Source organism: Pongo pygmaeus, chromosome 20, assembly GCF_028885625.2.
Source record: "Pongo pygmaeus isolate AG05252 chromosome 20, NHGRI_mPonPyg2-v2.0_pri, whole genome shotgun sequence".
In the NCBI taxonomy this organism is placed as follows: domain Eukaryota; kingdom Metazoa; phylum Chordata; class Mammalia; order Primates; family Hominidae; genus Pongo; species Pongo pygmaeus.
This window is the reverse complement of record NC_072393.2, coordinates 51416620-51431632: the sequence shown is the minus strand read 5'-3', so window position 1 is coordinate 51431632 and position 15013 is coordinate 51416620. Positions and strand designations below refer to the sequence as shown.

At 52.5% G+C, this 15013-nt stretch overlaps 1 protein-coding gene across 9 annotated transcripts in view; it reads left to right on the top strand.

Moving 5' to 3' along the window:
* The first annotated feature begins 612 nt into the window (after positions 1-612).
* ERCC1 (ERCC excision repair 1, endonuclease non-catalytic subunit) overlaps positions 613-15013 on the top strand; it is a 42143-nt gene continuing 27742 nt past the window's right edge. For 4 of the 9 annotated variants that reach the window (XM_063658146.1, XM_063658149.1, XM_063658142.1 and 1 more), the window contains exons 1-2: positions 1376-1517; positions 2925-2996. The gene's annotated coding sequence lies outside the window, so the exon portion shown is untranslated. Of the gene's footprint in view, positions 696-1375; positions 1518-2924; positions 2997-15013 lie in introns of those variants that run through there. The other 5 variants (XM_063658150.1, XM_063658145.1, XM_063658144.1 and 2 more) reach the window with 5 other exon arrangements.

Sequence of the window (15013 nt, the reverse complement as noted above, 5' to 3'; positions counted from 1 at the left end):
AGCAATTGGAGACCAGCCTGGGCAACACAGCGAGATCCTGTCTCTACAAAAAAAAATAGAAAATTAGCCGAGTGTAGTGGCGCTTGCCTGTAGTCCCCACTAGTCGGGAGGCTGAGACGGGGGGATCGCTTGAGCCCAGGAGTTTAAGACCAGCCTGGGCAACATAGCCAGACCCCACCTCTAAAAAACAAACGAGAAAACCAGAAACACACACACACACACAGAACCGGAAATGCACGGCTAGAGGCAAAACCGTGCACATCCATGGGTACTTATACAGGCATTGTTTCACATAGATAACCAGACGCAAGACTCCCAACTGCACACACATTCACATCTACACAGTCAGCAGGGCTACACACTCCCATACACCCAGATACACAAGTGCAAACCGCAGAAACCACTCACTGAGTCCTGCAGTTTTGCTCTCACACAGGAAATACCAGATGTGCACATTGTCACCGACTGTTGCTAACCTATAGTCACATCCATTCACACTGTCACACACTCAATTTCTTCTCTCTGCTCGGAGATTCGCCCCAGCCCTGGTCACATGAAGCTACTGGATTGGGGGGGTGTTGGGAGCGTGTGTTGGGGATGAGTTGTTAGAACCTCCCAGCTGTGGACAGCTTCCCGGACACAGGATGGAAGGACCGCGGGCTGCCTGTCTCTTGAAAGAGGCTCGAGAAAGACAGGCAAGAGAACCCCAAGGGAGCGGGGAAAGGAACGGGAGGGAGCTCTGGGGCTGTGGCTTGAGTGTGAACAGGTTGTCTCCCCTTGTCTGTCTGTCTCCCCTGGTGGGGACCCCAACCACAACAGTGCACCCGGAAATCCGGCAGTCCAAGGCAGAAACGGCAGGCCAGCGAAGTGTGTGCTTGTCCTTATTTTGGTTGTGATGGTTTGGGGGGGATATGAGACAGCCACAGGGCGGGAGGCGCTGGATAGACGGACATGCCGGGGAGGAGGGGGCGCAGACGGACAGATACCCGAGCGGAGGCAGTCCCAGGGCAGACAGGAGGAGCGGGCGACAACAGACAGCGGCTGTCTAAAGGGAAACCGGTAATTTGGGAACCCGGTTCTCCCCCGCTTCCATCACCGCAATCCCCTCCACCCCCCGCCTCGGGCTCCCGGCGGGCCGGTCTGTCCGCCCGGGCCGGTCCTGGCTGCGCCCTGTGCGGCCGCACCACCCAGCCCGGGACAAACAGCCCTCGCGTTGCTAGGCGACGGCGTTCCACAGTCCATCGCGTCACCGCGTCTGCGCGGGCGTGGGGGGGGCGCACGGAGACGGCGGCCGCGTCGTTTGTTGACGTTGCCCGGCAACCGGCGCGGCGCTGCCGGGCAACGCCGGCGGACTGTTCATTCTCGTTTGTTTTTTTTTTTTTTTTTGAGACGGAGTCTCGCTTTCGCTCTGTGGCCCAGGCTGGAGTGCAATGGCGCGATCTCGGCTCACTGCAACCTCTGCCTCCCGGGTTCAAGCGATTCTCCTGCCTCAGCCGCCACAGTAGTTGGGATTACAGGTGCGCACCATCACGACCGAGTAATTTTTGTATTTTTAGTAGAGATGGGGTTTCGCCATGTTGGTCAGTCTGGTCTCGAACTCCTGACCTCTGTTGACCCACCCGCCTAGGCCTTCCAAATTGTTGGGATTACAGGCGTGAGCCACTGCGCCCGGCCTGGACTGTTCATTCTCTTAAAGGACCATGAGCATTTTACAGCGCCGACCTCGGCCGGCCGCGCGGCGGAACTGAGGCGTTAGAGGGAAAGAAGAGGGTTCCTTCCCTGGCTCATGAAGGTTTAGGGGATTGAAGGCTGGGTTAGCCTTCCTGAGGAAGAGAAAAGATATAAGGCGAGAGCTCTGGGTATTTCAACTAGAGTGTTTGGAGATGTTAGTGCAATATTGATTGCACGTGTGCGCAGGCATGCTTGTGGACCTGTAGGCATGGGAGTAGGTGATAGAGATACAGGGCTAGCAAGACCTGGGTTTAGTTACCCACTCCGGAACCTTGACCTGTGACTTCCTCTGAGCCTCCTTCCTTCCCGAAATGGAGGTGATAACATCACCCACCCCTAGAATTGTGACCATGAAATCCGGTAAAGCACTTAGTAAATAATAAGTGCTCCGTATAAAATAGGTTTAATTATGTTATTTAATAACTGGATTCTGTCCCTAACTCGCTGGGCTTTTTTTTGTTTTGTTTGAGATGGAGTAGTTTTGCTCTTTTTTCCCCAGGCTGGAGTGCAATGGCATGATCTTGGCTCACTGCAAGCTTTGCCTCCCATGTTCAAGTGATTCTCCTGCCTCAGCCTCCTGAGTAGCTGGGATTACAGGCACCCGCCACCATGCTGGGCTAATTTTGTATTTTTAGTAGGGACGAGGTTTCACCACGTTGGCCAGGCTGGTCTTGAATTCCTGACCTCCAGTAATCCACTCGCCTCGGCCTCCTAAAGTGCTGGGATTACAGGCGTGACCCACCGTGCCCGGCCGTTTTGTTGGGTTTTTTTGAGACAAGGTCTCATTCTGTTGCCCAGGCTAGAGTGCAGTGGTATGATCACAGTTCACTGCAGCCTCACTTCCTGGGCTCAAGCAATCCTCCCGCCTCAGCCTACCATGTAGCTGGGACTATAGGCACTGGCTAATTTTTTAATTTTTAATTTTTATTATTTTTTGTTTTTAGAGACGGGGGGGTCTCATTATGTTGCCCAGGCTGGTATCGAACTCCTCCTGGGCTCACCCGATCTTCCCGCCTCGGCCTCCCAAAGTGCTGGGGTTGCAGGCATGAGCCACAGCGCCCAGCTCCTCACTGGGTTTTGGAATACATAAGATGGTGTTTGTAAAGTACTGACTGCAGCCCGGTGCACTCAATACACAGCAGTCGTTGTATTACTAGAGGTGTTTTTATTATTGTTTCCTCCACTCTGTAAAGGATCACGTGATAAGGCACTAGCAGATGTGGTTGGAATCCTTGCCGTGCTGAATCCTGGCTGTGTGACCCCAAGTAAGTGCCTTGCCCTCTCTGACCCTCTGCTTCCTCTTCAGTGAAATGCATGATCCCTTATCCTTCACAATCACTTCCAGGTAAAGGTCCTGGGCGAGGGGTCCCCTCTCACTGGGCATGTCAGGTCAGTGCCCCGTGTCTGCCGCATGACTCACGGGGCTACGTTATGTAAAGCTCCTTGATTCTGCACAGAGGGCAGGTTATATAAACGTATTTAATGTGCATCCTACATATCAAGCCTGGGGAGGAGACCTGGCTTGGTAAGGCTGAGATTGCTCAACCATGGCACTGGCTGTTTGTAGGAAGTAAGGCCTAGGAGACAGTATTGTCTCCTTCAAAAGAAAATACATCCCTCCTGGGGCAGGGGCGGGGGGTCTCTCTAGGCCCCCAAATAGCTTTTTGTCTTTCTCAGTCTCTGATCCTTAATGTGTGTTTATCTCTCTCTGCATTTTTTTAAACTAATAAAACCTTTTTTAAAAAAAAATAAAGATGGGGTCTTACTATGTTGTTCAGGCTGGTCTCAAACTCCTAGGCTCAAGAGATCCTCCCACCTCAGCCTCTCAAAGTGCTGGGATTACCGGTGTGAGCAACTGCGCCCAGCCTGTCTCTGCTTTTTTTCTGAACCCTATGTCTCTGATCTCTCTGTCTCTGTCTCATCATCTCCATGTATCTCTGTCACTTTCTGCTTTTATTCCTGTGAGCCCTTTCTGGGTCTCTGTCTCTGTTTGTGATTTTCCTTTATTACTTAACTCTCTATCAAGTTGTTTCCATTCTTAGGAGAAATCTGAGTAGCACCAAGCCCCTCACAGCTGACTGCTGTGTGATGTTGGGGTGAGCTGTCTGCTCTCTGGGCCTTGGCTCTTCCCTGTCTGTAAAATCAGATGCAGTAAGTAGTACAAGCAGGCAGGAGTCCCAATCACTGGGGAGTATTTTAAAGGTGGGTTTCTCCAGTTCCATACTCACAAGCTGTGGGTCAGAATCTCAGAGAAAGACGACTGGGCGCGATGGCTTAAGCCTGTAATCCCATCACTTTGGGAGGCGGAGGTGGGCGGATCACCTGAGGTTAGGAGTTCGAGACCAGCCTGGCCAGCATGGCGAAACCCCGTCTCTACTAAAAATACAAAAATTAGCCAGGCTTGGTGGCGCACACCTGTAGTCCCAGCTACTTGAGAGACTGAGGCAGGAGAATCGCTTGAACCTGGGAGGCCGAGGTTGCAGTGAGCTGAGATTGTGCCACTGCACTCCAGCCTGGGTGACAGAGCAAGACACTATCTCAAAAAAAAAAAAAAAAAAAAAAAAAGAATCTCAGAGAAAGAAGCCCAGAGAATTATGCTATGTGAGTTACTCCCCGGGTGATTCTGAGCAACCAGCCAGAATTGCCGACCTGGGGCTGGACATGCCTGTCTGGAGGCCAGGTTCTCATGGTACATAATAGGTGAGGTCCTATGGAAACACACAGCCAGGGACAAGAGTCATTCTGTGGCAGTTAGAGGATCCTGAGTGTGGAGGCATGAGAGAGACAGAGCTGGGTCAGAGTGAGGCAAAGGCCAGAGATAGAGACAAGAAAAGAAAACAGAGAGATACAGAGACATAAAGAGATAGAGGCCTGGCACAGTGGTTCACGCCTGTAATCCCATCACTTTGGGAGGCGGAGGCAGGTGGACCACCTGAGGTCAGGAGTTCAAGACCAGCCTGACCAACATGGCGAAACCCTGTCTCTACTAAAAATACAAAATTAGCTGGGTGTGGTGGTGCGTGCCTGTAGTTTCAGCTACTCAGGAGCCTGAGGCAGGAGAATCGCTTGAACCTGAAAGGGAGAGGTTGCAGTGAGCCTAGATCCCGCCACTGTACTCCAGCCTAGATGACAAGAGCAAATCTCTGTCTTAAAAAAAAAAAAAAAAAGATAGAAGCAAATCTGTGTTTTCTGCACACTGCCTGAAAATCCATTCCCAGAGCAGAAGGCCACATCTCAGTGTGTATGCGTGACTGTGTTTAACATGTTGCTGCACGTAGTGCTGGGGTGTGCCAGGCCTAGGCTGTGATTGGGTGTGGGAGCCAGATGCTGGGCTGGGAGGTTCTGGGTGGACCCTCTGTGCCTGTGCCAACCTGCCTCTAAGCAAGTGTCCTGGGCCAGCATTCTCCCTGTCTGGCCCCTACTTTCTTTTCTTTTTTTTTAGACATAGTCTCACCCTGTCACCCAGGCTGGAGTGCAATGGCGCGTTCTTGGCTCACTGCAACCTCTACCTCCCGGGTTCAAATGATTCTCCTGCCTCAGCCTCCCGAGTAGCTGAGATTACAGGTGCCTGCCACTGCGCTCAGCTAATTTTTGTATTTTTAGTAGAGATGAGGTTTCACCATGTTGGTCAGGCTGGTCTCGAATTCCTGACCTCATGATCTGCCCGCCTTGGCCTCCCAAAGTTCTGGGATTACAGTTGTGAGCCACCTCTCCCGGCCCAGCTCCTACTTTCTACACCGGCTCCGTGTGACTGATGAGGACATGGCTCCAGGAGTCCTGGGGCCCACATGGATGAGTACAGGTTTAGATGTAGCTCTAGGTGCTGAGAGTGTTATGTTCTGGTGTGTGGGCTTGGGAATAGCTGTCCCAATAGAGGGGTACCATCTTTGGAGCTAGACTGAGCCGTGAGACCTTGGGCAAGTTAGGTGACCTCTTTGGGCCTCAGTTTGCACATCTGTAAAATAGGGATGTTAACTTTTATGGGGATGTGGTGAGTACCACCTAACATAATGGTAAGTGCTGCCATCTACTGATGGCTTGCTATGAATGTGCTTGTCAGCAAATTTCGCCACTCTAAGTTAAAGGCCTCCAGAATTGATCCCTGCTACCTCCTAGTCCAAGTCACCACTGGACTCAACTGGACCATGACAGTGACTGGTCTCCCTGACTCCACACTTGTCCTCCAAAGTCTATTCCCCACCTACAACCCAAAGGACCCTGTTAAAATAAAAAACAAGCCAGGCGCGGTGGCTCACGCCTATAATCCCACCACTTTGGGAGGCCGAGGTGGGCAAATCACCTGAGGTCAGGAGTTCGAGACCAGCCTGGCCAACATTGGGTTGGGTGAAACCTCATCTCTATAAAAATGCAAAAAAAAAAAAAAAAAAAATTAGCCAGGCGTGGTGGCACGCACCTGTAATCCTAGCTACTTGGGAGGCTGAGGCAGGAGAATCACTTGAACCCAGGTGGCGGAGGTTGCAGTGAGCCGAGACTGTGCCATTGCACTCCAGCTTGGGCAGCAGGAAAGAAACTCCGTCTCAAAATAAATAAATTAATTAATTAAAAAATAAGAAACAATTCACATCCCTCTTTTGCTCAAAACCCTCCCATAGCTCCTGACCCACTCTATAAAAGACTTCTCCTTGGCCCATCAGGCCCTACAGTATCAGCCCTTAGTCTCTCTGACCTCTTCTGCTCCAGTGCGCTCCCCACGTTCTCTCTGTCCACCCACACTAGCCGCCTCCCTGTTCCTCCAACACACCAGACATGTCTTCACCTTACACCCTTTGCACTTGCTTAGGTCATATATCTGCATGGCTTCTCCCAAACCAACTTCTAGTCTTTGCTCAAACATCACCTTCTCATTTAGGCCTTCCCTGACCATCCCATTTAAAATAGCAACCCCCAGCCCTCTGTCTCTGCTTTTCCCAGCACTTACTACTTTCCAAAGTACTATATAATTTGCTTAATTTGCTCATTTGTTCATTTATTGTTGGTCATGCCCCTCCCAATTTCCAAAGAGTAAGCTCCCAGGACAGAGAGCTTTGTCTTGTTCAATACTGCATTCTCACAGTCCTTACCAGTGCCTGGCATATAGTAGATGCTCAACAAATACCTGTTGACTGGGGCAGGCGCAGTGGTTCACACCTCTAATCCCAGCACTTTGGGTGGCCAAGGTGGGTGGATCACTTCAGGTCAGGAGTTCAGACCAGCCTGGCCAACATGGTGAAACCCTGTCTCTACTAAAAATACAAGAAATAGCTGGGCGTGGTGGCACAGGCTTGTAATCCTAGCTACCTGGGAGGCTGAGGCAGGAGAATTGCTTGAACTCGGGAGGCGGAGGTTGCAGTGAGCCCAGATGGTACCACTGCATTCCAGCCTGGGCCACAGAGCGAAACTCCTCTCAGACAACAACAACAACAACAACAACAAAATCGGTTGAATGAATGAATGATGAGTGTACATGCGAGGAATTGTGCTACAAGCTCTGGGTCTGCGAATTCACTGAATCGTCAGAACAGCCCGATTTGCTAAGCGCTGCGTATTAATGTCCCCATTTTACAAATACAGAAACAGAGTCAGAGAGGGGAAGTCCTTCGAACCGAGTGCAAAGGTCCTGGGGACTAAAGATGGATTATTCTGCCATCAGGGGCGTCCCTGCCGGCCTCGGTGTTGCCCGTGTGTAACTGCACTATTTCTGTGCTTATTTCTGGGCCCCGTCCTTGTTCGATCTGTCGCGTGGTCTTTCCTTATATCTCTGCGCCCCGACAGTTCCCTGTTGCTTCGGCCTCCACGCATGTCTCCGAATTTCTTGCTCCGGGGCCCTGATCTCTGTATCTCCTCTTTGCTGCGCCTCGGTCTCCGAGTTTCTGCGCCCTGAGGCCTCTGAGGGCCAAGGCCGAGGGTTTGGCGCGCAGGCCTGGGTGCTCCGTCCCGGCCCGGTGGCCTCCTGACCGCCCAGCCTCATCTGGCGGCCCTGGGGCGGGGCGGGGCCTGTTGCCCGGAGACCAATGTTTTGCCGCCGCAAACTGGGTCTCTGGGCCACCGCGGGGGGGCGGCCTGGGAACCCGCGCCGGGCGTGGGAGCGCGCCCGGGAGGGGCGCGGGCCGGCCCTGCGCCTAGGGGAGGGGAGGGACTCCGGGGTGGGGGGCGAAGAGGCTGTCTGGGGGAGGGGGGGAAGTGGGGAACAGGATTTGGGGAGATGAGGTAGGGACATGGGGCAGTTCGAGGAGACAGGAGGGAACTGGGGGAGGCTGGGATTAGGAGGACAAGAGAATGTATTGGGGTCAGTTGGAGGGAAGTGGGTGAGTCGGGGGCTGGGGAGGGCTGGGAGATATTGAGGAAAGCTTAGGGGAGCCCGGGGAGGGGATTGGGAGGGCGTGGGCAGGACAGTGGGGGTAGTTGAGGGGGTGGGAAGAGGGGCCCGGTATGGATGAGTGAAGGAAGGACCGGGGACACTGAAAGTTTAGGGGATTCGAGAATTACAAGCGATGAGTGTGAGGGCAGAGAGTTTCGGGGGGCTTTGGGGAGGTCTGAAAGGACGGGGTGCGGGGTGTAGAGGAGAGAGGTTTGCCGGTTCGGAGAAAGAACCGAACTGCGGGGCCCCAGGAGGGTAGAGTTGGGAGGAGACAGGATCCCCAGGGAGAAGGAAGCTAAACCGGGCCGGAAACAAGGGTGAATCAGAAGAGGGGGAGCCCCTGCCACTTCCAGGTTCCTGCGGGAGGGGCGCTCCTCGCCCATTGTCCCCGGCCCGGCCAGGACATCCGGCGACTTCCCTCGGGACGCGACGATGGGTTGTGTAACCCTGCCAGGCCCGCCTGCTCCCGGGGGAGGGGCCTGAGTCTGGACTCCTGGGTTCCTGTCCGCCCCCATCCCAAGGAAGAGGCCTGGGTCGGGATCCTGGGGGAGCGGCTCGTGACGTCACAAGTGGGCGGAGTCCACCAACGGCGCGAACCCGTTTTCTTAGTCACTGGAGATCTGGGATCTGGGACCCAGGTTGGGGAGGGGTGTTCTTAGCGATCCCCTTGGTTGAAGCAGCCCAATGACCACAGGGTAAACTGAGTCCCAGACAGTGCTGACCCTTTTCATTCGATTCATTCATTCAGTAAAGATGTATGGAGCGCCGGCTGTGTCCCAGTTACTGCCTTAGGTGATGGGGACACAGCAGTGACTGATCCTCACAGCCCCTGTGCGGACCCCATCCCAAACTGACTGTGACTGACTACAGCCATACCTCCTTGGAGCCTGGCCTCCTTCACTAGACAAATCAATAAGATGGACCCTCACACCCAGGCAGCTGGGAGACCCCTCCCTAGTACAGAGGGCACCACACATCCCTTAGCTCCTGAGTCCCCGGTCTGTGTGTGACTGCATCTCCCCTTCCTCCCCCGATGGCCTGTCACTTCCTCTTATCCTCATCCCCCCCGCGGGGCATGACTAGGGATGCTGGTCTTAAGGCAGTTGGCAAATCACTCAGACGTCATAACTAGGCCGGCTGTGCTATCACCGAGATGTGTCCCTGAGATGTCATTAAGCAGCCTGCTTCTTCTCCTATACATACCTCTGGGGTGCTGTGGGTCTGAGGAGGGGCCACGCCCTGCTGCTGGTGGTTCCTCAGCCTCCCAAACAGAGTTATCTACTTCCATCCAAGCCCTCTATCAGAAGGTTCTGGAAGATGCCTTCCTGGCTACCCTTAGTCGTCTTCTTCCAGGCAGCCTTCCTTGACTCCCCACTCCTGTCACCCTCCCTGGGATGTGTATCCTGGCCTGAACCTTTCCCCTTTGATCTCATCCACTTCCTTGCCTCAACTTTGAAAAGCCTTCAGAACCGGGCCCTCAAAAAGACACATCCTTGCACCTCTCCAAGCCTCAGTTTTCCCATCTCTAAAATGTGCATAGCAATGGGGTCTGGCCTACTCACTGAGTGCTGAATGATTCCAGCCAGTTCATTTCTGTGATGGGCTTTGCATAGGCCAGGGACATCGTGAGAGCTCAGTGAATCCTATTGGCCAAGATACATAAAAAATAGTTAATATTGAGAAGTGGGGATCAGAGTGGGAGGGAAATTTACTTTTCCAAGGTATATCCTTTTGTAGTTACCAAACTTTTTTTTTTTTTTTTTTTTTGAGACAGGGCCTCTGTTGCCCAGGCTGGAGTGTAGTGGTGCCATCTCGGTTCACTGCAACCTCCACCTCCTGGGCTCAACCGATCCTCCCACCCACCTCAGCCTCCTGAGTAGGTGGGACCACAAGTGCATGCCACCACACTTGGCTAATTAAAAATTTTTTTTTTTTTCCCAGAGATGAGATCTCACTATAATGTCGAGGCTGGTCTTGAACTCCTGGGCTCAAGCAATCCTCCCACCTCGGCCTCCCAAAGTGCTGGGTGGGATTACAGGCATGAGCCACCGCATCTGGCCTCAAAACAGTTTTCAACATTTAAAAAAAAAAAAAAAAAAAAAGTGCTGTGCGCAGTGGCTCACATCTGTAATCCCAGCACTTTGGGAGGCCAAGGTAGGCGGATCACGAGGTCAGGAGATCGAGACCATCCTGGCTAACACGGTGAAACCCGTCTCTACTAAAAATACAAAAAATTAGCTGGGCGTGGTGGCACGCACCTGGCCTGTAGCCCCAGCTACTCGGGATGCTGAGGCAGGAGAATCACTTGAACCCGGGAGGCAGAGGTTGCAGTGAGCCGAAATCCCACCCCTGCACTCCAGCCTGGGTGACAGAGCAAGACTCTGTCTCAGAAAAAAAAAAAAAAAAAATTAGGCTGGGTGCAGGGGCTTATGCCTGTAATCCCAGCACTTTGGAGGCCGAGGTGGGTGGATCACTTGAGGTCAGGAGTTTGAGACCAGCCTAGCCAACATAGTAAAACCCCGTCTCTACAAAAAATACAAAAATTAGCCAGGCTTGGTAGCAGGCGCCTGTAATCCCAGCTACTCGAAAATTTTAGAAGTTACTTAAAAATTACCATCTCTGGACTGACTCTGAAACTTATCTAGGTATCTTCCACCCACATTTCATCTCAGGGATGACCCCTCCCCCATCCACCCTGCTACCTGGGTGGAGACCTGGGCCTCAACTGGGTATCTCCCCCGACCACTGCAGGGTCAGGGCCAGCCCAAGACCTTAGTCACTCATTCTGACCTCTGTCACCCTCAGGGAAATCAGTGTGCTGCCTTTAAACCCCCAGAACGTGCAGTGTAGGTCCTTGAGGCCTGACACCGATTCTTGGAGTGGGCACTGAGAATCTCAGGATATGGAAATGGGGAGGCCCTTAGATGATCTAAGTGTAAAGGGAAGACCTAGGCCCAGGGAACAGAGTTCTGACTTCCCACGGCCTGGAGCTGTTGTGTCCAATCACTGACTTGCAAGAGACAAAAGAATCTTAGTGGAGGCGGGCTCTGTAGCTCATGCCTGTCATTTCAGTGCCTTCCTAGGAGGAGGCCAGAGGATCGCTTGAGGCCAGAAGCTAAAGACCAGCCTGGACAAGGTGGGCAAGGCATGGAGACTCTGTCTCTACAAAAAAATTAAAAATTAGCCAGGTGTGGTGGTGCACGCCTGTAGTCCCAGCTGCTAGGAAGGCTGAGGTGGGAGGATCTTTTGAACTCAGGAGTTCAAGGCTGCAGTCAGCTAAGATCCCAGCACTGCATTCCAGCCTGGGCAACACTGCACTCCAGTCTGGGCGACAGAGCAAGACTTTGTCTGAAATAAAAAAATATTAGTGGAGGTGGGTAAATAAAGAAACGGCTCAAGGCTGAGCCCTAACTCTGGTGACACAGTGATCAAACTTGGTGACAAAGACGGTCATCCTTCCCCAGCCTGAGCCCGGACCCTGGTCACAGAATGAGCCGTGATGCTGGCCCATGCCTTGCCTCAGCTCTGAAGACTGGGCCAGACTGAAGTGTCCCATGTTCCAACCCCCAGATCTAAGCCTACCCCTGCCCACTGTAGAAACAAACCAAGAAATCAGATCCTCACCCCCAGCCCTCAGCCCTCAGCCCTCAGCCCGCAGGTCTCCTGACTCCCTGTGATCCTCTCGCCCTGCCCTGCCCCCATAAAGGTTGGCCTTGAGGACAGAGGTGGGAAGGGGCAGATTCAGGACGACAGGAGATTGGCGATGAGGGTGGAGAGGGGAAATAGGGACAGGAGTAGGACAGGCTGGGGTATGGGGATGAGTACCAGTGGGGGACATCGCTGGGGGGGTAGGGGGGGAATTATGATGAGGAATGGAGGTGAAGCTGAGGATGGGGGGCAGGAGATGAGGATACAATGTGGGGGACGTAGGAAGGCAGCCAGGCTAACGGCGGGGAGGAGGTCGCAGTTGGGGGCGAGTGGGACCGCCAGGACAGAGTGGGGGTGCGCTGGGGACAGCGGCGCCTGCTCGGCCGGGCTGCGCCCAGTACCGCTCCCCCCGCGCGCTCCCCCTTCCGCTCCCCGGAAGCGCTGAGTCGTCCTGCCTTATCTGGGGGCCGCTATTTCGGGCTCGGCTCGGAGCGCAGCAACTATTTTTAGCGGCGCTGGGGTAAAAATGGACGCGGCGCCGCGCGGGTTCCCGAGGCCGTGCGCGCCCCCTCGCGACCACCGAGGGCCCCGGGGAGGAGCGCGCGCCTGAGTCACAGCCGTCCCCCCACCCCGAGGCACGGCGAGGGGGCCTGGATCGGGGGCGCCCTGGACACCTCGCGTGCACACCCGCCTCCCAGGCTCCCGGGCGCCTGCGAGCCGGCAAGGCGCAGAATCTTCCAGGGGCGCCGGGACGCGTCCGCCGGGGTTCAGAGCCGACGGCGGAGTTTTGGGCAGGGGCGCCGCGCCTCCTGGTGGCCCCCGCAGGGATCGCAGGCATGAGCTGGGCCTGAGTCCGTCTCAGCTTATCTATTCATTTATTTTTATTATGATTATGATTATTTCTTTGAGATAGAATCTCGCTATATTGCCCCAGGATTGTCTAGAACTCCTGGGCTCAAGCGATCCTGCTACCTCGGCCTCCCAAAGTGCTGGGATTAAGGCCTGAGCCACTGCACCCGGCCTATTATTATTAACTACTATTATTATGTTTTTAAATCTGACCTCATCTTCCGCACCCATTTTATAAATGAGGAAACTGAGGTCCGGAGAGGAACTGGGTTGAGGCCTTTTGCAGCATGAATCGCAATGTACCATCATTTCAACTTGAGCTTGGACACTTCCTAAATGGGGAATTCACTGCCTCCCAGAAAACGAGGCGCTATTTGTTTTTTTGTTTGTTTTTGTTTTTTGAGACAGAGTCTCCCTCTGTCGCCCAGTCAGGAGTGCAGTGGTGCGATCTCAGCTCACTACAACCTACACCTCCTGGGTTCAAGAAATTCTCCTGCCTTAGCCTCCCGAGTAGCTGAGATTACAGGCATGCGCCACAACGGCTGGCTAATTTTGTATTTTTAGTAGAGATGGGGTTGGGAGAGGAAGAACGGAGAGATGCCGGTTAAAAAATACCAAACTACAGTCAGATAAGAGGAATAACTTCGGGCCGGGCACGGTGGTTCACACCTGTAATCCCAGCACTTCGGGAGGCCAAGTGGGGCGGATCACTTGAGGTCGGGATTTTGAGACCAGCCTGACCAACACGGACAAACCCCGTCTCTACTAAAAATACAAAATTAGCCGGGCGTGGTGGCGCATGCCTGTAATCCCAGTTACTTGGGAGGCTGAGGCAGGAGAATTGCTGGACCCAGGGAGGCGGAGGTCACGCTGAGCCGAGATCCAGCCATTGCACTCCAGCCTGGGCAAAAAGAACAAAACTCTTGTCTCAAAAAAATAATAATAATAATAAATAAAAATAATTAGCCGGGCGTGATGGTGCACACCTGTAGTCCCAGCTACTCAGAAGGCTGAGGTAGGAGGATCACACAAGCATGAGAGGCAAAGGTTGCAGTGAGCCGAGATTGTGCCACTGCACTCCAGCCTGGGCGACAGAGTGAGACTGTCTTAAAATAAATAAATAAACAAACACATAAAAAATAAAATTACACATATGGATCCAGCAATCCCACTTCAGGGTGTATATTGCAAATAAATTGAAATCAAGATGTCAGGGCCAGGTGCAGTGACTCACGCCTATAAATCCAGCAGTTTGGGAGGCTGAGGCAGGAGGATGGCTTGAGCCCAGGAGTTGGAGACTAATCTGGGCAACGTAGTGAGATGCCATCTCTACAAAAAGCACAATAATAAAAATAAAAAAAATCAGATGAGGGGCCGGGCACAGTGGCTCATGCGTGTAATCCCAGCACTTTGGGAGACGGAGGCGGGTGGATCACGAGGTCAGGAGATCGACACCATCCTGGCTGACACGGTGAAATCCCATCTCTACCAAAAATACAAAAAAAATGTAGCTGGGCGTGGTGTCACACGCCTGTGGTCCCAGCTACTCGGGAGGCGGAGGCAGGAGAATCACTTGAACCCAGGAGGCAGAGGTTCCAGTGAGCTGAGATTGCGCCACTGCACTCCAGCCTGGGCAACAGAGCGAGACTCCGTCTCAAAAAAAAAAAAAAAAAATCAGATGAGAACGTGTACTGACAAAAAATAAAAAATAATATTTACAAATTAAAAAAATTTAAACTCTATTTTAGCAACTTTGAAATACACAATACATTAGTATTAACCGTGGTTACCATGCTGTGCAATAGATCACTGAAATATATTTCTCCAGTTTTGCTGAAACTTTGCACCCTTTGATCAACATCTTCTCTTTTCCCAACCCTCTCCCACTTCCCTAGACTCTAGTAGCCACCTTTGTACTGTTTCTATGAGATCGACTTTTTAAGATTCCATATAAAAGTGGGATCATGTGGTGTTTGTCTTTCTGTGCCTGGTTTATTTCACTTAGAATAATGTCCTCCAGTTTCATCCATGTTGTCTTGAATGGCAGAATTTCCTCCCTTTTCAAGGCTGTATAGTATTCCATCGTGTGTATATGCAACATTTTCTTTATCCATTATGTCCCTTGATGGACACTTAGGTTGACTCCATATCTTGGCTATTGTGACCAGTGCTGCAATGAACTCGAGAGTGCAGATATCCCTTCGACATCCTGATCTCAATTCCTTTGGAAATATAACCAGAGGTATATAAGTCTGCTGGATCCATATGTACGATTTTATTTTTACTTAATTATTATATATATATATATTTTTTTCTTTTTCTTTTTCTTTTTTGAGATGAAGTCTCGCGCCTGTCGCCCAGGCTGAAGTGCAGTGGCGTGATCACAGCTCACTGCAACCTCTGCCTTCTGGGTTCAAGCGATTCTCC